The sequence below is a fragment of the Equus asinus genome, chromosome 24 (assembly GCF_041296235.1).
Source record: "Equus asinus isolate D_3611 breed Donkey chromosome 24, EquAss-T2T_v2, whole genome shotgun sequence".
NCBI lineage: Eukaryota > Metazoa > Chordata > Mammalia > Perissodactyla > Equidae > Equus > Equus asinus.
The window spans coordinates 28,495,315-28,516,089 of NC_091813.1; the positions used below are offsets into that span (position 1 = coordinate 28,495,315).

General features: G+C 41.8%; 1 protein-coding gene across 6 annotated transcripts in view; it reads right to left on the reverse strand.

Moving 5' to 3' along the window:
- BACH2 (BTB domain and CNC homolog 2) overlaps positions 1-20,775 on the reverse strand; it is a 333,924-nt gene that overhangs the window by 263,101 nt on the left and 50,048 nt on the right. For 2 of the 6 annotated variants that reach the window (XM_070496288.1, XM_014866696.3), the window contains exon 1: positions 4,266-4,498. The exons of 2 other annotated variants lie outside the window; for them this stretch is intronic. The gene's annotated coding sequence lies outside the window, so the exon portion shown is untranslated. Of the gene's footprint in view, positions 1-3,104; positions 3,184-4,265; positions 4,499-20,775 lie in introns of those variants that run through there. 2 more of the 6 variants (XM_070496287.1, XM_070496286.1) reach the window with 2 other exon arrangements.

The following is a 20,775-nucleotide window of genomic DNA, read 5'->3' on the forward strand; positions in this document are numbered from 1 at the left end:
CCCCTGTGCCCCAAACACACACACTCAAAGCCCCACACAGACTCTGAGGAGAATTCTTCTTGTCCCCTTTTGGCAAACAGTTCTTGTGTGAGTATAAATACCACAGCGCCTAGAGCCTAGTGCCAGGTCTGAATCACCCATGGCCCAGTGGCATCAACGTCTTCTGGTACCTGGGAATTTTCCTTTCCTGCTTTCAAGCTCACTATGCACTTAACTACTTCCTATTTCATCCCACACACCTAAGGATTTTTCTGGGTGGTGAAGTGGGTGTGGAGGGTCAGAATGCACCAGCTCAGTATACTGTTCTGCCAGAAATGTCTAGTTTTTGGTTCCCTAAACTCAATTCTGCCATATTTAGGGTCCCCTGTGTGGCCCTTTAGCTATAATTCAGGCTAGAGCCAGAAATACATTCTTTGCAGTATATGCAATAATGTTGTAACTCATACCCTAACACTGTCTCAAACAGAGAGACACTGAGTGAGGAAGAGCGGAAGGGTAATGGAGGCATTGAGAAACATGCCCTCAGCCAGCATCAGCAAAGCACGCAGTTACCCCAAGGAAACAGTCACCTTCCTGCCCAAGGCTGCACTTTCTGCAAACAACTAAGTTTGTCCCCAATTCTGGGGAAAAGAATCTGCCTTACGTGAACTTTTCCATGATTTAGAACTGGATGAGTGCACGCTGATGTTCTGGCAGCATCAGAGAGGCAAAGATGGCAAGAAATAAAACAAGGGCACAACCACCTCACCACATCACAACTGTGGTCAGGAGAGTCACTGAGTTCTCTAACAGCAGCCAAGAGAACAGCCACAGAAAACAGCTCCAGCAGCCGACCTGGAGGCCTTGTCCCTGGGGTATCCTCTGATCTCATTACAGCAGTCGACACTAGTCCTCACAAAACAAACAGAGGAAATTTATGCCTGTGGAGAACTCCACATTCCTTGTTTAACGAGAGTTCCAGCTTCTGAGACCACAGCCACCGGGATGGGGAGGATGTCTACTTTGCTCCAAAGAAAGAACTGTCGTCACTGCCTTGCCCTCTTTCTGGGGCTGATACAAGGGCAGTGACCTGGAGAGAGCCACTGACCTTGTGGCCTGGGCTCTCCGCTCTGGTCCCTGAAGAGAAGTTCCCTTTCTTCTTATGTCAACATCCCTAAACTCAGTCAGTGGGGCCATTTCCTCTTGAACAGCTCTGGGAAAGTCACTACAACGCAGCATTGAAGGGTTCCACCTGCTAAGGCCAGAATTCCAAGAAAGAGACGGCTCTGTGTAACAAAACTTTAGGTCTTCTGGTGGGAAAAATTTTCCCCTAAAAGACCCTTGGCTTAAGCCTTGGAAAACTTTACTTAACTTGGGGTTCCCACGTTCAGCGTAAGTGGCAAGAGGGAAAACGTTATTTTATACCCTTTAATTCAATCTCAGAAGTAACTAAGGCAGAGAGTGGACTTCCAATCCAAAATAAGAACAGAGCAGTGGTTCTGAGCTGGCGATTTTGCCCCCCGGGGGACATCTGCAATGCATGGAGACACAACTGCTGTCAAGACTCGGGGAGGGTGCTACTGGCATCTAGTGTGTAGAGGCCAGGGATGCTGCTAAACATCCTACCACGCCCATCACAGCCCCTGTAATAGAATTACGTGGTCTAAAGTGTCAACAGGGCTGAGATTAAGGAACTCTGATGCAGAGGGAACACTCAAGGCTGTGAGTAGGTTTAAAATAATGACAACTCTTAATCACATTACAATAATGTTGATATCATGCAGTCAAAATATTCACAATTAACCACCACAAAAATTTACCAGTTCTCTCTTCAACTAAAATAAATGAAAACTGCCTTTTAATTACACAGAGGAAGATCATTAGATTGGCCTGGACAACAGTGGAGCAGCTTCAATATTAGACTCTATTATCAGCAGCACTGTGAGTGCTGTTTATTCCAGGTCAAGGTGTGATCTGGTGCTTACTATCATATCATAATTCAGTGGTAAGTACCAACAGAAGGAATTTATAAGTTCCCTGATTACTAAAACTGTACATGTAACCTGAGTATATCCAGGTCTGGAAAAAAATGGCAAAATATTTCAACTTTTAAAATACCAACAAAATATGAAGAACCGTTGGTGGCGTTGACCTACATTCTAGGGAAGCTAAAAAAGAAAAAATAGCTGCACAGTAGGGCCCTAAACAAATGCACAACTGCAGAAGTGTATCATAATGAAAATAATGATGGTGCGTATTTTGAAATTCTCCCATTTCTAATTTTCTGTACCTGTTTCAAAATACTCCCTTTTCTCTACATAGCATACTTTCATTACATCTGATGTAAGAATATACACTTAGATAACCCAGTCATTACTCTCTCATGAACTCTCTTATTCCAGCAAAAGAAGGAAAAATCCCCTCCAAGTACAGTTAGTGCATGTAAGCAAGTTTGAAGGAGGAGAAGAAAATGAATTTCATGAATGAGCAGGAGTCAACTTTTTAATGGAATGTTTTAAAGGCTTGTGGTATAAACAGTAAACAAAACTGATTCACTAAATGTTAATACTGTTTACCATGATGTAACAGTTAGGCTTTTTTTTAATGTTCCAAAAACTAGAGGAAAATGAATACTGTGGTAGGGAAAATGATACCTTCCTTGGCATTTCAAAATCATTGCTCAATTCCCCTCGAGCGAGGAAGCCATAGTAATGACTTTATTTTACCTACCGCAATTATGGTACACCTCGAAGTAATTCTCCACAATATCCCACTTTCCTCCTTCCACTCAAGTCCTGCTCAATAATCTCTGGAAACCATTAACCAAGAGTCCTGTTCCAATTTTCCTCTCCGCCCTCCCCTGCTGCCTCAGTCATGCTGGAGTCAGGACAAAGCAAACTTGTCTTACATCACAGAGCAAACTCATTTTCTAGAAACCGTCCTGTTGGTAGTTTACCGCTACTGGAACTCAACACTGTCAACAGTGTGGTCTTTGTGTGGTGGGTGTTGTTTAAAAAGAATTTTTTTTAAAGTTTCCCCACACCCCGTTCCTCTTTTAAAGACAGGCAGCAGTGTGCGGCGCCCTTCCAGCCTGGCTCCACCCTGCTGTGTAAACTAGACATTACCTTATACACAAATGAATCTACGGCATTCCTCAGTCTAGCTGCCTCGCTGCAAATTCCTACGCTCCCCAGCAGCCACAGCAGCACACACTCCCCCTGGCTGCCCCTCCTCTTCCCCCACCCTCCTTTTTTTTTAATTTCCACTGCCTCACTGTGTTTTTGTGTAAATGATCTCACATGACTCAACAAATCCATCTGCCTGAAGCAGGCCAAGTCTGGAGCCCTCCCAGGAGGGAGGAAAAGAATTGCTTTGTGGAAAGGACCTGGAGCTCTGCCCTTTCTCTGGCTCGAATTACCCGCCTGTCAGGCCTGACGGATTTGGCTAAAAATAAAAGGAAGCGGGCCGTGAAAAGCAGATGAATGGGCTCAGCAGTTCCTTAGATAACACAGGCCTGCTGTTGCCCAAAGCTCCCCAAACAGAAACTTCAAATGCGGGCCTGTGAGTGCCGGAGGTGGCTTCCAGGTGAAAGGGGGCTGTCAAGTCGCAGGAGGCGGGGAACATGGCCTGTGGTTTAGATTTCTGTTTCAGAACTTTGTGGGGGTGTGTGTGTGTGTGTGCGTGTGTGTGAGAAAGAGAGAGAGAGAGAGACAGAGAGAGAGAGAGAGAGAGACACGGAGGCTCTTGTATAAAAAGGTTCTCAGAAAAACAGTAGAGTTCAGTGGAGTGAAGGCTTGGCTTGTAAAAAAAGAAAAAAAATGTTGTTTCCACTACAAAATTACCCTTCTCCCTACCTCCCAACACCAGACATTTTAAGCCTCCCGATGATGTCACTTCTGCATTCAGAGCCAGCAAAGAGCTAAAAGTCCTTCTTGTAAGTGTATGCCCAGCGCCCGCAGTGGGTATTAAGCACTTAGGTTGGCAATGTAATGACACACTGTAACAATCTGTAATATGAAGCAGTCAGCAAAGCCCTGGCTCTGAAAGCTCTTTCTCCGACCATTAACCATATGTTTGGCTCCTGGGATAGCCAAGCGGGTGTTCCAGCGTACCATCTGGTTTCTATCCACACAAGCAACTGCAAAGCACAGACTGTCTCCCTCTGGAGCGGCGTGTTTCTTTTTCTCTCTTCTCCGCTCTTCCCTTCCCCTTTCCTCCTCCCACCTCCTTGGGTTTCCTCTGCTAAAGAATTTTCTGCCATTCATCACGTGCAAAGAAAACTTTACCTGACATGGCAGCGGCAGAGCCATTAAGCATGCACAGCTGTATAGTAAACACGCCAGAGAGCCGTTTACCATCCGCCGAATCCATACAGCACGGTCTCTACCCGCTTCCTCATCTCCTATTGAGTGCTGACACTTGATCCAGTATGTTAAAAATAGGTACATTCTTGACAGATCCAGGGGTTGTTGTGGGGCCCTTCACACTCACTTCATATTCTGGGAGTGGGGCTTTAAAACACACACACGCGCGCGCACACAAACACACACACACACACACACACACACACACACGCCCCCTAAGTTTGCCTCCGCATTCAATCTGCATGACATCAGTCTCTCACAGATGACATACCGACTACAAATAACCAAGTTAACTAACGGATTCTATTGCTTTTTCTGCCCTAAAGGATTCCATCCCAAGTGTGTATTTTTCCTTCTTTTTTTCCAAAAGAGCCCAAACTGAAAGAGAGGACACTTCAGAAGAATTAAGAGCATACAATCACTTTCAACAAATTGATAATTTGCCAATTTTATTTACATCTGCATTTTAATAGTATAATGACATGGAACATGCTATCAGAATTCATAGGATTTTCTTACAACGTGGCCAAAGGATTTATCCCAGATTTTTTCCTTTACAGGATTTAAGATACTTTATAAGTTTTTAAAGATTTATGATGAGATATTTGATAAACAGAAACGAGGTCATTCCCCACCCCCCCCCCCCGGAGTCCCCACAAGAATAACGTATGCATTACCAACCCATCGTACCGCATTAGGAAATTAAAGTTAATTCTTTCCCAAACCTTTAAAAGAAAAATTGGTTTCTCACATACCAAGAACAAAAGGAAGAATATCATTACAAAGTGATTAAGCAGAATGTCAGCTTTTATCCTGGCGGAGCTATGGAGGCCCTGTCGGGGGACTACTGTTTATTCAAGCTAACAAGGATGCCAAGGAGGCCACTACCTGCGCGGACTTCTACCCACTGCCCTTGTCAGTCCTCATTTCCATGATCTGAAATAGGTCTTTTGTTAGCTATTTCCACCAATAAGAGACATTAAAATTCTGCTGCATGTAGGTTTTAGAGAATGACAGAAAAGGTAACTTTTAATTTCCCAAGACTTAGGAAATTGTCCTCAGAAAATGAGTTCAATTAAATGCTGTTTTTGATCCCAAAATCATAGTACAAACTTAAGACTACATTGCCTTTACTCACAATATCATTAATAAAAGGAAAGAAAAATCATCAATTCAAAACCTCAACATTTTCATAGTTAACTACCTAGTTCCTTAAGCAGAATCAATTTATTATAAGGTATTTATGCTTTTCATAAATACTGGTGTCCAGGCCCTCCTCGTCGAGCTCTATAATACCAAGATCCCTGGGGGTGGGCCTGGCCATCAGTAATTTTGAAAGCTTCCCAGAGGTAGCTATTGCGAAGCCAGACTTGAGAAGTCTTGTTCTATGTGAACTCGAATGATACTAGAAACCTCCTCATCAAAACCAAAATGAAACCTTTGGAATGGAAATGTAAATGAAATTTAGGATTAAAACAGTGGCTTCCAAACTTGTTTAGAAGTGGAATCTTCAATCAAACAAAATCTTATTTGGAATCCCTGTAAACAAAAGAGTAAAAACAATAATTTATACCACCATTTTACACTTTTGGTCTGTATGACATCCATGGATTTCATAAATCCAAATACAGAATTTTTAATCAGTATAAGTTGACCAGGGAGAACAAAGTGGTCATTTTACTAAACAGAAAAATGTGAAACTGGAGTTCTGGCTGAAAGGTCCAGTGCTGTCCACCTCAGCATCCAATTTTCTCCACGGCCAATGGGTTCAGATAATCAAGGCCGGATGCAGGTAAAAATAGCAGTGCGTGCAGAACAATGAAATTAATGCACACATTAATTTAATAATTGTCAATTAAATGTCCAGTTCGCACCAGGTACTGCCCTCAGGGGTCACGAGAGGAATAAGTTGCAGCCTTTTCCCTTGAGAAGCCTAGTTAAGAGGACAGCTAATGGCAGAAGAGCAAGACAAGCACGATAATGGAGGCACCAAGAACTTGTCACCCAGGGAGGAGATGCTAATTCTGTCTGTGGAAACAGGGCATAACCTCACCAGCATGGGACAATTCAGTTAGGTCCTAAAAGTCTGAGTAGGACTTTTATGGCTAAGAAAGAAAGGGGAGGACATTTCAGAAAGAAGAAACAGAATATAAAAAATAAAATAAAACCCCATAATATAAATAAGCTTGGTGAGTTTGGGGGATTATGAGAAATTTACAGGTGGGCAGGAAGGGCTGGGATTCGAGGCTAAAGAGGCAGCTGAGGCCAGGCTACAAGAAACTTTAAATGTCATGATACAGCTTAGACCAGCACTAACCAACAGAAACATAAGGTGAACCATACCTGTAATTTCAATTTTCTAGTAGCTATCCTAAAAAAGTAAAAAGAAATAGGAGAAATGAACTTTTACGATATGTTATTTAACTCAATCTATCTAAAATACTGTAATTTCAACATGTAATCAATATAAAAATTACCAATGAGCTATTTTACATTTTTTCCCTAAGTCTTTGATAGAGGGTGTGGATTTTACACCTACAACACATCCTAATATGGACTAGCCACATTTCAAGAACTCAATAGCCACGTGTGCCTAGTGAGACTGTATTGGATAGCCCAGATTTACACATTATCCTGAGGCAAGGTAGGCCAAAGGAGTCGCTGGGCTTTGTTTTACAAGGAGACAAATACAGCAACAACGCAGAGTCGCAGAGGGAGGACTGAGTCTGGGACAGGCTTATGAGGCTGTTTCCAGAATTTAGGCCAGGGATGAAGAGAAGGATGAGGTTTGAAACCAGAGCGGCAGGCCTGGCATGGCAGTAGGATGGCATGGAAGAGTCGGAGTCAAAGAATTCAGGAAACTTTAAATGACTGTACATGAGGGATGAAGGAGAAAGAATCATGGAACCATCAAATAAGTTTTGGTGTTTTTTTTATAATTTGTTTTTTTCTGCTGAGGAAGATTTGCCCTGAGCAGACATCTGTTGCCAACCTTCCTCTTTTTTTGCTTGAGGAAGAGTAGCCCTGAGCTAACATCTGTGCCAATCTTCCTCTATTTTATGTGCGTCACCACCATAAAACGGCTGACAAGTAGTGTAGGTCCACACCTGGGATCCGAACCCATGAACTTGGATTGCTGACGTGGAGCATGCTGAACTTAACCACTAGGCCACTGGTTCCAAAATAAGGTTCTTTTATGCTAAAATTTGTGCTTACTGTGAAAAGTTACTGTGTGTTTAAGCCAAGGTCGCATAGTTTTCTTCAAGCTTGCTTCCCTCCGCTGTGCAAGGCAATGTTTAATAAACACACGCTGAGGACCCACCATATGCTAGGCAACGCCAGGCATCGGGGAAGCAAAGCTGAATGAGACACAATCCTTCCTTTCAAGGGGCTCAAACATGGTGTGGGAGCCAGAACAACAAATTGAAACAAAGCGTTAAGTGCATTAACAGAAGGATTGCAAGGTATACAAAATGTTCCATAAAGTATAACTTCTATTTCCTATAATATATTCAGTGGCACTTTTGAGATAGCAGGGTGCAGGGCTTTCAGATAGAAGTAGGCTTATTAACTGACTTTTAAAAGTGATCTAGCGTACAATTTATGCTGTGTTTGTATTTGGTTGCTGTGTATTGAGAAAACATGCTGATATTTCACAGGTACACAGACACCACTTGCTATCCGAATCGCTGCTCTCCAACTCAGGCACCAAACTGACTGAGACAAGTTTTCAGATGAATCGCTTGTTAACTGCTGCTCTTACTACTTACTATCTGAAACTCAGAAACGAGACTGACATGACTAACACTCTCCTTTGCTTTTGGAACTCAGTGTGGGAAATTTCCATATCCAAATTCTGGAAATGAGTGGATTGGAACGGCAAGGGATAGTTACTGATAACAGTTCTTTAGTAATGTTATGCTATGCCTCAAACTAACCAAAAATTTTGGTAAAAATGCAGTAGTTAATATTTTTTTAATTTAAAATTTTAATCACTAATGATAATCTGCCAACTACTTGATGTCTTTAAAACCCAGTCAAAGAGCATCCAAAAGTAGAGTGGGTACACAGGACCTTATAACAGAATAAAGGTCACTAAGCGATGTGTGTTGTGTTCATGTATTGTACAACTGGCCATTAATCCACGCAGAAGCCCACACTCGTTGGAGGCTCCCAATCCCTCCCTGGCACGTAATCAAGTGTGCTGAATAAAAGGAGGAATTCTCTTCTTCAATTTACCATCAGGGTGGAATCTGAGAAACACTGGTATAGAACTTCCTGACCAACGGCTCATTTATAAGAAAATCAAATACATAAGCCAAAACATTGGAAAACCCTCAATTTCAAGGTTAACTTGACAGTCCAATTCAACACACTGGTGGTCCCAATGTGTTAAAATTTGGTACATAACACTTTTAAGCATGCATTTTTTTTTTTTTACCATGGTTATAAACATTGCTTAAAATATATTAAAAATGAAACGCAAGCTAAACATTTGCAGAGCCCCTCAAGCATCTCCAGGGAACTTCTGCAGACCAGTTTGAAGACCACTGGCTTAGGGCCTTCGAGGTTAAAATGTAAATCTAAGAGCAATACTTTGGTGCACCTACTATTTAAGGATCATTAAGTCATTCCCAAACTTCAGCCTAAGGACAGATACCATCCCTCATTATCCTAAAGAAGTGAAGCTGAGAAACAAAACTGCAGAAGGCGTTTTAAGATTCTCTAGTAAATTAGAATTAAAGAGGTTAGGACCCAAACCTGAGACAGATTATTCATTTATCAATGTTGTTCACTCACTAACTCACTCAACAATATTTACTGATCACCTGCTACGTGCTGGGCACTGTCCTCTTAAGATTTGGGATACATCAGTGAAGAAAACAGATAAAATCCCCAACGTTTGCGGAATTTACAGTCTAGTGGGGGGAAACAGACAATAAAAAAATAAGAAACATAAAGTTATGGTTGTTACAAGGTGATAGGTGCGCTGAAAAAAACTGACTGGCATCAGAGGAATTGGAAATGGGGTAGAGAAGGAAGGCTGCAATTTTAAACAGGATGGTCAGCATGGGTGAGAAGCTCAAAGTGGATCAATGACTTAAAGGAGGTGAGAGGTAAACCAAGAGGAGATGAATTAGAGCAGGGGGTCTCAAAGTGGGGTCCCAGGGCCTCAGCATCACCTGGAAACTTGTTACTGGCTTAGAAACACTAGAGGAGGCCCCATTATTCTGTTTTAACAAGGCTGCCAGGTGATTCTGACGCACACTAAAATTTGAGAACCACTGCCCTGGAGGAAAGGCCCTAGAGTCAGAGCAGGCTAGAATGTTCTACAGAAACAGGGGTGAAACTGGGCTCGGAGGCGAGAAATAGGGGTGAAACCATGAGGAGAGTGGTGAGGATAAGGAAAGAAGGGCCAAGGGCACACAGAGCATGCACAGCTTCACACTGAGACCTACTCCAAGTGAAATGGGAAGCCACAGAAGGGTTTTGGGCAGAGGTGCCACATGGCCTGACTTATATTTTAAAAGTTCAAGCTGGCTGTTGTACTGAGTGGAAGCACTACATTATCTGCCTCAGGAGAAGAGTCCTTAACTTCTAAATTCCACTTTGGGCGGTGGTGTGCTGCTAAATCTTGAAAAGCTGGCTCTGACAGTGAAGAGATCAGATTTGTAGCGTTTGCCAATTTCCATGGTGTAAATACTCCCACCCTGGCTGATTTCAAGCTGCCAACGTGACTCACTAAACACGGAGTTGTGAAGAGATGTGTGCAATCCACGCACAACACTGACTTCTGGTCCCAATGTCACTCATACCATTGAGGACATTTAAAAATGACAGGGAATTTTGTAAATCTGACTGAAAATGTTAATGTTATTTCAGAAGTCTATATAAACGTAGTGCATTCTCCTGCCATATTACTGTTAATCACATACAGATCCCAATTCCTTAGAAGTTAACGTAGAGACAATATATTAACTTCATTTAGAGAAAACCTCATGAGCATTAAACTTCAATTTCCTTTAGTCAAAAAATCTATTTAGCTTTTTGCTGGGGTTCCTTTGCTATTGCATTTTTCCTCCAACTAGAATTAATATCTTGGACACTCAGCACTAATTGGGATTTGCCATGTAGACTATGCTGGGCTGCCACTCCAAGAGCTCACATGAATCCTGGGCAGGGCATCAAGGAGTGTGTGAGTGTGTGTGTGTTACAAGAACAAAAGTTTGCATTTATCTGAAGATGAAGTGACGTCTGGATAAGGCCTGCATCCATTTGATTTGCCATTAAGAAACTTTCCTTAGCCTCACGGAATGACCCTATTTCTGTCAATCAGGGCAGACTTTAGTGTGTGAAAAATATTTTTTAAACACAGCACCTTCTATGAAGAAAAAGACACTCTATAAACTCCTGACAAACAGGAAGTGTTTGCTACTGTCAGGAATACACACCACACATTCTCCAGTCTGCACTATCCCTCAGCCGTGTCCCACCCACACTCAGACCCCAGCCGGCCGGATCAGCAAGTGTGCACCAGCTCGCACTCCTGTAAAACAATGGGGTCTTTCAGGCCTCACGATCTTGTGAAGAAACAAGCTGAAACGTCATGGGAAAAATTAGGAAATATCAGAGGAAAACAGCTCACAAAATGAGGGGTGGAACCACTGGCTCGCATGTTCTAATTCTTGAACAAAGAGAAACCACCGGGCCAGCCCCCTGCCTGCTCTGACCCTTCCATTTCAAAAGAGAGGCATCCTAAGCCCCTTTTCTTTTCTTGAGGATTAACAGCAACAAGACCTAGACAAGACATTAGAATGAGACATTTTTAAACCTAAAGGAGCAGAGTTAATTTCAAAAGCTTTTCCTTCAAGAAAAACCTAATAACCAACTCAAACTACCAGGCTTGTTCAGTGATCCATAATACCAACACAATTACAGACCAACTGGACTTTAACAACCGCAAAAAGCAAAACAGAAACTCCTTCTAATATACCATATTTTTTTAGTTCTTTCAAAGTATTCTTGCTATTAAATTTCACACAACTAACTCCACCTCCACAATCCTTCCTCATTACCTGCCATCCCAGTTTATACCTTTCACATGAGCCTAGCTAGCTGGCCTAGCAGCCTGCAACCCTCCATTCTCTATCTCCCAGCCTCTGCCAAAAGCTGTTCCACTTGCAAATTACCTGCCTCGTCCTACCCACCAAACAACATCTCTTTTACCTTAAAAACCTCAGTTTAAGACCTAGTACCTGCTGTACAATGAATTTCTAGATTAATCAAGTACATTTATTTGCAAAACGCCAACAAATTTATCCTTCTGCTTTAATATGCTTTTATAATCCAACTATGTTTTCCAGTTGATTAAGTTAATCTAACTTTTCGTAACTCCCTGAGGATAAAGCCAGAGTCAATTCTTCCCTATGTGATCTCCAACTTTCCATCATATTGCTATCTGTAAGATCTTATCAAGTGTTAAGCACTACAGGCACGTCAGCTGTTGTCTCCCAATAGTGAACCTGACGGTCAACCATTCTGGGAAAAGAACTCTAAGTGGTTTACTATTAGAAAGCATTACGCGGAAGAGGTGTTTATTTTGCCCTTGGAAGAAAAAAGCAATGTATTAAAATCATAAAAATGTTTTAAAAGGTAAAACAATTTAAAAAGAAACGCATCACATAGTGAAAATAGGAGAGTCCAAAGAGGCCGTATAGTATCACTCCAGCATCACCAAGAGCCTAAGCCTAAGAACAACCTTTGGGGAGAAATCATCATTTGACATTGAGGTAGAATTCCAAGTCAGGCATCCATAGTTTCTAAAGATCCCCAGGTGATTCCAATGTGCATCAAGGTTTTGGAACCACTGTCTTAGACTCTGCTGGTGGAAGTTTTCGCTCAATGAGGAAAGAGCACAATAACTTATATTAAAGATGGTAACAGTGATGAGTCAAAGTTAACTGTGACACTCTGAAGTGGGAATAAAAAGTCTCTCCTTTGATCATCATAATGTGATCTGTTGCACAGTCTTTAAAAGGCTCTAAATGAACTTGTGGTTTTGGGATTTAGATTAGGAAAGGGAAACTAGGCACGATGGTAGGTACAAGCCCTGATAACAACAATAATAACTGGAATGTAACCCATTGTACTGTCAAGTTACTCAGCTTTACAGGAAGCAGCCTGGATACAAGGCCCAGGTCGGTCATCTGCTGGCTAGGGGCCACAGGCAATGACCGAACCACATAATCCTAGTGTTCCATCTGGAACAGTGGTTCCCAACACTGGCTACTTATTGGCACACTCAGGTGCAGGCTGCAACCCCAGAGATTCTGACTAGTCTGCAATGCGGCCCTGGGATTCATATATTTTAAAAGCTCCCCAGGTAACTGTTACGCCATATGAGTGTGGAGAACCACCAGCAGAGAGATTCTGAGAAAGGGCTTTGAGGCCATACCACTTGGGTTCCAATCCCTGTTCTACTAGTTACTAGCTATGGCTCAGTTTCCTTATTTGTAAAAATGGAGCTAATGGATAACACCTCCTTTGTTGGGAGGCTTAACTGACAATCCAGTTATCTACCTTATTGGATTACAGTGAGGATTCGGCATAACACCTGATACACAGCAAATGCTCAATTTTATACCTATCACATACATTCATATATGTGTGTATCTGTTGTAAGGATTAAAGGGCATGACGTATATAAAGTGCTTAGCACTGTCTCCATATAGAAATGCTCAGTAGATATTAGTTAAGCTGATACTGATGACAGTGGTAGTAGGAAAACTTACTGGAACTGGCTGTCTTCTGTCATGGGAATTTCATTGCCCAGCAGCCTTTGTTTCAGAAAACCATAATCATAAGACCTAAAAATTATGGGGATGGGGAGGAATTCTTTTGCTCTCTCCTAGTTATTAGGCGACCCGGTCCCACTGACCATGGAGGGGTAGTTCTACTGCAAAGTAACCATGGAAATGTGGGATTAATGGCAAAGAAGAGACATGTGGACCCGGCCCTGCCCCACATGACGATAAACAGCAGAACCTGACAGCTAGAGGAAACCCGACCCCCTCATTTCCCAGGGGAACCCAGAGCTGAAATGTTTTCTCCCAAGATCACACTGTTAGTGGCAGAACTGGCATCAGACTTCAGAACAGAGCTCTTTAGTTTCTAGGTTGCTTCTATTGGTCATCCCCAGTGAGGAACACTTCTGAGAGGCACAGTATCCTATGGAAGACATGGTACTTGGGGCCAAGGCTAACGTGAGGTGAGGAATGTGGTACCCTGTTTCCAACCACTTCCTTCCTCACTCTGCCCAATTCCCTTCCCTGGTCCAAATTCCACACCCCACAGGCCATTTCCAGCTGAGATGGAGGATACAGAACACTAGAAAGCAGCTGTGGTTTGCTTTGCAGCCAAACTGTTTACTTGGCAATGTTCAATTCCAATTTTATAACCTAAAACAATTATAAAAAGGGTTTAATTTCCCAAATTTTCACTTAAATGTTCAGGGATGTACATATATTAAAGGATACTTGCATATTTTTTAATCCACTGACCGAAGACAGGAAATCCTGTCTTTCAGCTGCTGAGTCTCAGCCCATGCTATCTGAATATTCTCTCTGACAAATGAGACCTTGTCCAGGTTCTGAAAAATTTAAATATTCCCTCAATGTCATTTGTACTTGACTTTAGCAATATGACCAAACTGCAAATTCAAACACCATTTAGTAAAGGTACAACATTCACATCCTGTTACCAATCCCCCTCCAATTCCAAGACAGTGACCCTGGGCTAGAACCTAATCCAAAAGATTACAAAGCAACAGCCTGATGAGTTGTCATGGCAACCACTAGATGTCAGATATCCCATGTCCCAGGGCTGTAAATTCTCATTTTTAGCCTACTCATATCTTACTATTTCATGTATAACAACCAACTAAAATGCAATTTGATATGTCAGCTGCCAAACATAATAAAAGATGCCACTCGCTATTATAGCAAATCATAAAAGATTTCTAGTTGCTTCTGTTTTCAAAGACACAGCAAATCACTGTGTATTCTAAGTCCATTGGGCTGGTCCTCAAAGAGAGGCTATTTAGCCAGACTTCCTCCATTTTTAATTAGTCAATATTTAAGAGAGCCTTGGAGATGAAAAGAACTCTAGTGAAAGCTAGGCATTATTATTTTCTCAACAGGAGGAAATGCACTGATCTTCAAACTTTCAATAGACACAGTATATTTGATCCAAAAGAGAAAATACACACAGACACACACCCTGACTGTGATCCAAGCCTTTTGAGGGCATAAATATACAACAAGGGTTGGAAATCTACGAGCCAAAAAGAGAGAACTCAGAAGAAACCAACCATGTTGAAATCTTGATCTTGACTTCCAGCCTCCAGAACTGTGATACAGTACATTTCTGTTGTTTAAGACAGCCTATCTATGCTATTTTGCTATGGCAGCTCCAGCTAACGAATACAAGTTTCTGCCCTTTTCACACTCTGTGTCAGTTCACCAGGAGTGGCCTTTTTCTCGGGTATAATGGGGCCAAACTTACCTCTGCAGGTCTCTCTCCCTGCCTGCCTTTACCTGTGGCCCAGGTGGCTTCACTAAGCACACACAGAGCCAGGCTGAACTCTAAGACAGTCAGGAGCTCTATGAGTTGGTTGACGCCAAGAGAACGCTCTTGAAATTCCCATTAGCTAAAAAAGCACTAAAATCACCTCTATAAATAGTAAAATTGACGGCAAAGTTGTGTGTTTATTTTTATTCTCCCTGCTTATCATTTAGCAGAAATGCTAAAGAGAAAAGAAATGTCCAGGAGACGAACAACAGGCCCAGAAGGAAAAAGAAATGAAGACATGGATAATACACAAATCAGATTATCAGTCCTGAAATAATCCAGAAGTAGCCATATGATAAATCACACTATGCGGGTTTTTTTAATCCTAAAAATAAGCAGACTGTAGAGAGGTACACAACGGCAGGGCTGCAAGCCCACGGCTTTAAAGCAACACTAACCAATACCTGTACAGAGCTGAAAACTATTTTTCCGCTAAAATTCTAAGAGAACTATTCTCCTTTTGGGTTTTGAAAATTAATTTCCACTAAACTCTCTTTGTATCTTTACAATAGCTGCCACAAAGTTCAAAACCACATTTATGGTTTGACTCCAGCAAGTCCATAGATGGTCTTCCTGGTATCTTTTATTAATTCCTAGCCTCATTTTCTTACTTTTTGTTATCGGCTTTAATAGGGTGTCTCTTTGGAGACAAATTATATCCTTTCGCAACAATGTGGGGTATCATTAAAAAGATAGCCTTCCAAAAGCCTCAAATATTTACGGGTGCTTCTCTTCCAGAGCATCTCTTTGATCCGTGAGATGGGAGATTTCATGCTTAGATGAAAATTGGTTTTAGTTCATGGACAAGCTAAAACAACATCAATTTCTCATACCTGTTTTAATCATAATTTGAATTATAAGCTGAAAGAGAGAAGAGAGCTAGGCTAGGAAGCTGGGACCATGATGAAGAGAGAAGCCACCCTTGAGCGTTTGGAGGCTTGCATTCATGATGTCGGCCAGCACCCAGAAGACACACAGATTCCCTGTGGCAAAGTATTTATTATACTACCACCCAATCCTTTCTTCCATGTGAGTGTTGCTACAACAGAGCTACACCAAGCCTGCCCCAGGTACAAGTCTTCAGCCTGTTTGGATGGATCTTGTCTGCTTCCATCTGCCTGTGCACACAGGCTGCCAGCCCTGCTCTACCTGGAGTAAAATTCACTTGGCTACTTATAGTGGTGGCTTGGTATTACATAGATGTGGGTTTGAATTTTGCATCCTTTACTGACTGTGTGACCCTGGACAAGATATTAAACCTTCTCTGAGTCTCAGGTGCCTTATCAAAATTGGGATAATAAAGTCTCTCTTGGGGTTTATGCAGTGATTAAATTAAATAATAAACATAAGATCCTAAGCAAAATGTCTGGCATTATTGTCAACACTCAATAAATATTTATTATTATCATTATCATTATTATAATCATTCTCTAAAGAATAGTCGGTGGTCAGTGTAACCTCATGGTGTTTATATCTCCCAAGGCCATCAACAGGCTAATGTGAGAACTCTCCCAGGATCATCTCATTTATGTGTGATCAGAGAGAATGTCAGTCACAGCCCTATGGACCAGGCAGAGGCGCCTCACCTGAGCAGAAAGCGTGAGGCCAGCCAGCTCTTCGGTTTGGAATTATACATACCCCACTTCACGCATAGCATTGACATGTTCAGAGACGCAGTGTTTAAAGACTCAGATTTCGTTTTCCTGTTAGTCTGAAGAGCCCGTCTTCTTCGGGCTTTTGCTGGCAGAGTGGCAGGATGAGAACACTCCCTGGCTCCTTATCACCACCTGCATCATCGATGCCAAGCCCACACCAGCGTCTTCTAGGCTGTGCGGACTGGGGAGCCGGTGAGGTAGTTACGTTTCCTGGAAATACAGGCAGCAATTTCCTGTGGCTTCCTCTGTTTTTGATGTAGAGATGAGCACACGTAAAAAGTAAACACATCAAGGATCAGAGCTTCAGTCAGTGGTGGTGCAAATGCTGAAAAATACTGTCATTTCCTCATAAACAGATTCAGAAGTGCAAAGTATAGGCCATCTTCCAAAGGGCATTCTCCCCACTCAGAATCTATACAGTAGGGTTGTGTGGTGACAGGGAGAGCACAAGCTCACCTTCTCTGCCGGTACGTATGTCTGTGACTTGCTGCTTGAGTTGACGAACATTTCCATGAACTGAGACCCAAGTGAGCGAGAACCAAATTTTCCATGAAGGCCAATGTTTTGCATAAACCTTAGCCTGAAAAAGCTCTGGTCGGGTCACAGGGCTTCAGTAAAGATTTCTCTAGAATTTGGGGCCTGGGCAGAAAAAGTTTACCCTCTCAAGTGGAAAGTAGTAAAATTATTAGATGAACTTAACTGTCTACATAACTATCCTGAAAGATAGTTTAGGATTAAATAAAGTCATGCACGCTACATCTGGGATACGGCCAGGTTCATGGAAGGTTACCACAGGGTGTCCTTAGAACCACAACGAAGCAAAGAAAAAGATATCTTGGTCAACGATACCATAACCTGCTGAAGGAGTGGTAGAAAAAGGATGTGCCGTCCACACAGGGTTCTTACAAATCAGAGCGGACAAGGAATGGGTTTGGAGGCAGACAGCCTAGTTCCCAATTCCACCTTTGCCTTTCACTAGCTGAGTGACCCTGGGCAAGTTACTTAACTTCTCTAAACTTCCGCTTCCTCCTGTAATTTTTGTTTGTCCATCACTGGCTCCCCTTCCTATGTGAAGAGCTGCCCCTCTCCAACCACTGGGGCGCCCATCATCACAGCCAGTCACACAACACCAAGACAGCTCAGTTACAGCAGACAACTCATTTGCAAGAGTTGCTATGAAAATTAAATGAAGCAATGTAAAGCAAACACAAAAAATGCTGATTGTGTTCCTAGAAAGGTAGGTCAGCGTAGGTGCTGGAGTCTGACTACACAGGTTCAAATCCCAGCTCCCCCCACAAGGTACTTCTAGGTAAATTGCGTAACAGCTTTGTTCTCAGTTTCCTAGTCCGAAAAAATGGCGCTAATAATAGTAACTACATCATAGGGTTGTGAGGATTGAGTCAATGTAGGAAAGCATTTAGAAAAGTGCCTGACATACAGTAAACATTCAATAAATGTTAGCTATTATGATTGCGAAGGGAGAGCTGTTCTGAATGCTATTAAAAACTGTGTGAAAGTCACTGATCTAGAAAGAAACACGCTTCAATAAGAAAAAGAATCATTCTTCTAGATAACCCAGCTTGATGGAAAATCCCTTAAGGACAATTAGAAAGAATTCAATTACTCATATTAGAACTTAGCGAACGCTACTATTTGGCCTCCTGAGGGAACTTACTGATCAAGAAGATGTGGTCTGAGCAAATGACCCACATCAGTTGTGCTCCCTGCTCTCCCTCCTTCTCATTGTCAAGGAATACAAGAGCATTTCACTTATTAATTAATTGGTCATAAATTTAATTATAAGTCAAATCTTGCAAGTCATGTCTCTCAAGAAAAATGAATAAAACTTTTTTTGTTCCAATGGCTATCCCCCAGGGCTATGTCCCCATGAGGACAACCCTGAACAACCAGCCAGCCTCACTCTTGTTGAAATCTAAATTAATTGCTACTCAAGCCTATTTTATGCACTGATCAAATGCAGCTTCTCCTTCACTTCTGCTTTGTGTGCAATATAACAACTAACTCGTTCATCCATTCACATAATAAACATGTACTGAGCACTCACTATGTGTCAGGGGCTGGATAAACACATGCAAGAAATAGTCCTCAAGATGCTTAGTCTAGCGAGCAAGGTAAGTCAACTAACACTAGAAAACAGAATACAGAGTCAGAGATGTACCTGAGGCACAGGAAGAGCTAGGCCTGCAGGGTGGGACCCAGAAAAAACGCATACGTTCAGCACAAAGTATGTGGGAAATCAAAAGCTTATCTAGAGCACAGGGGGAGTGGAGGAGGAAAGAGGGGCAAAGACTAGAAAGATACATAGGTCCTAGATACTCTGGGATATTAGGTGCCTTGTAAAGGAATGTGTTCTGCCAAGGAAGAGAAGTCTTTGAAAGATTTTAAGCAAAACCACGATAAAACCCAGTTTTGCGTTTAAAAAGATCATTCTGGTTGGCAGTACGGAAGATGAACAAGGGCTCATGTGGAAACTGGGAGGCCAGTAAAGAGGTTATTGTGCTTACCAGGAAGAGAAATGGTAAAGCCTGAATATAGGGGGAATAAAGGAGGGAGCAAAAACGGGAAACTCTGGGATTCCAGAAAATGGGAGGACCTGGATTCCATGAAGCTATCCTACCTCAGCTCACTGGACAGAACAGTAGATCTGTCACTATTCAACTACTTCCTGAAGGAGCTGAGGCTAGAGATTAAAGTTGAAGACTGCACGTGCTTACACGACGTCAACGGGATTTGTGAGACTGTGCAAAGCCATTCTCCATGATCCAGAAATGCCAACACCCTTATTTTAGGAGCCTAGGAGGAACTTGAAAATACAGAGAAAGCACTGGTAGGTTAAATATTCATTCCTCCTCAGCAAGCAATTAAAGGTTATTATGACCAACCATGTCTAACAGGCTTAGAGACATCCTGGCTTCTCCGTTATCCTTGAGGGCTAAATGAAATTCCCAGTGTAGCTTTATTTCCTCAGTATCTACTTCCTGCCACTTTACCTTCCAAAATGTCTTCCCTTTGAATTTAGCTAGATAAATGCCATGAGCCCTGCCTTATTGTTAACTCTCACTGAGCATGTATCTTCTATCACAAGAACATCTGATCACATCTGTTTGTTTTGTGACATTTAGGCCTTGAGAGAGGTGGGAAAATTCTCACAACAAACCAATAATTTATTTTATCTTAAATGTAAAATGCAATGGAATCCCTTCTGTAACATTAATTACACTACAGTCAGTTTTTCTGAATGAACCTGTTAGGAAATACCGAGATCTCTAAATAGATAAGGTGTGACTTCCATTCTATTTCCCACCACATACAACCTCTGACCAGGAAGAAGGGCCACTGGAGGGTTAAGTAAATCCAGATCAGAACTCCTTCACGATGGAGACTCATGGCCTGGTGGATAACAAAGACAATGGTGGAAGACGGATAAAGGAGAACATCGAAGCTCTCATGCAGGTCCTAGAGAGACAGCCAAATGAATTGTAATTTTAAAGGGACTCTGGTCATTCGAGAAAATTCTAGAAATCACCATGTACTGAATCCCACAGTTCTCTATACAAATACTAGGAAACATTTAGGAAGCAAGATCAATCTCCTCCTTACGTATCAGTACTTAACCTGGTTCCATTATTAGTTTAAACTAAATTTATAAAACAGTGGACTTGTCCCTTAGCCAAATATATTCATGCAGAAGAAAAAAGTCATATTCTACAAGAATCTAAGGAAATTTTACATCTCACATCCCCACTGAAAAAGATATACATAACTCCATCTATCTATCTATCTATCTGTCAGGAAAGTAAATTTAATGAACTCCCTGAAACTCTCAGAGAAAAATTCTGGGAAGACACACACTGGCTGGACACATTTCAATGGTGGTTACTATAGAAACAAGTTGCTAGATTTCATTTTTGGAGTTGTGCCTTTTGATAAAATATTAAATTTCTTAAAGTATCTGCATACACAGACAACAGCACAATTGCCTATGTCCACCTGAAATTATATGTTTAAAAAATTATTTAAACTTGTTCTACTTTTAGGTTATTATATCTATAAAGAAAAAGTTCATTCTCATAAGCTGATTTTTACAGGTCTTTCTCTGCGTTCCCACTGTTTCATACTGGGAAGAA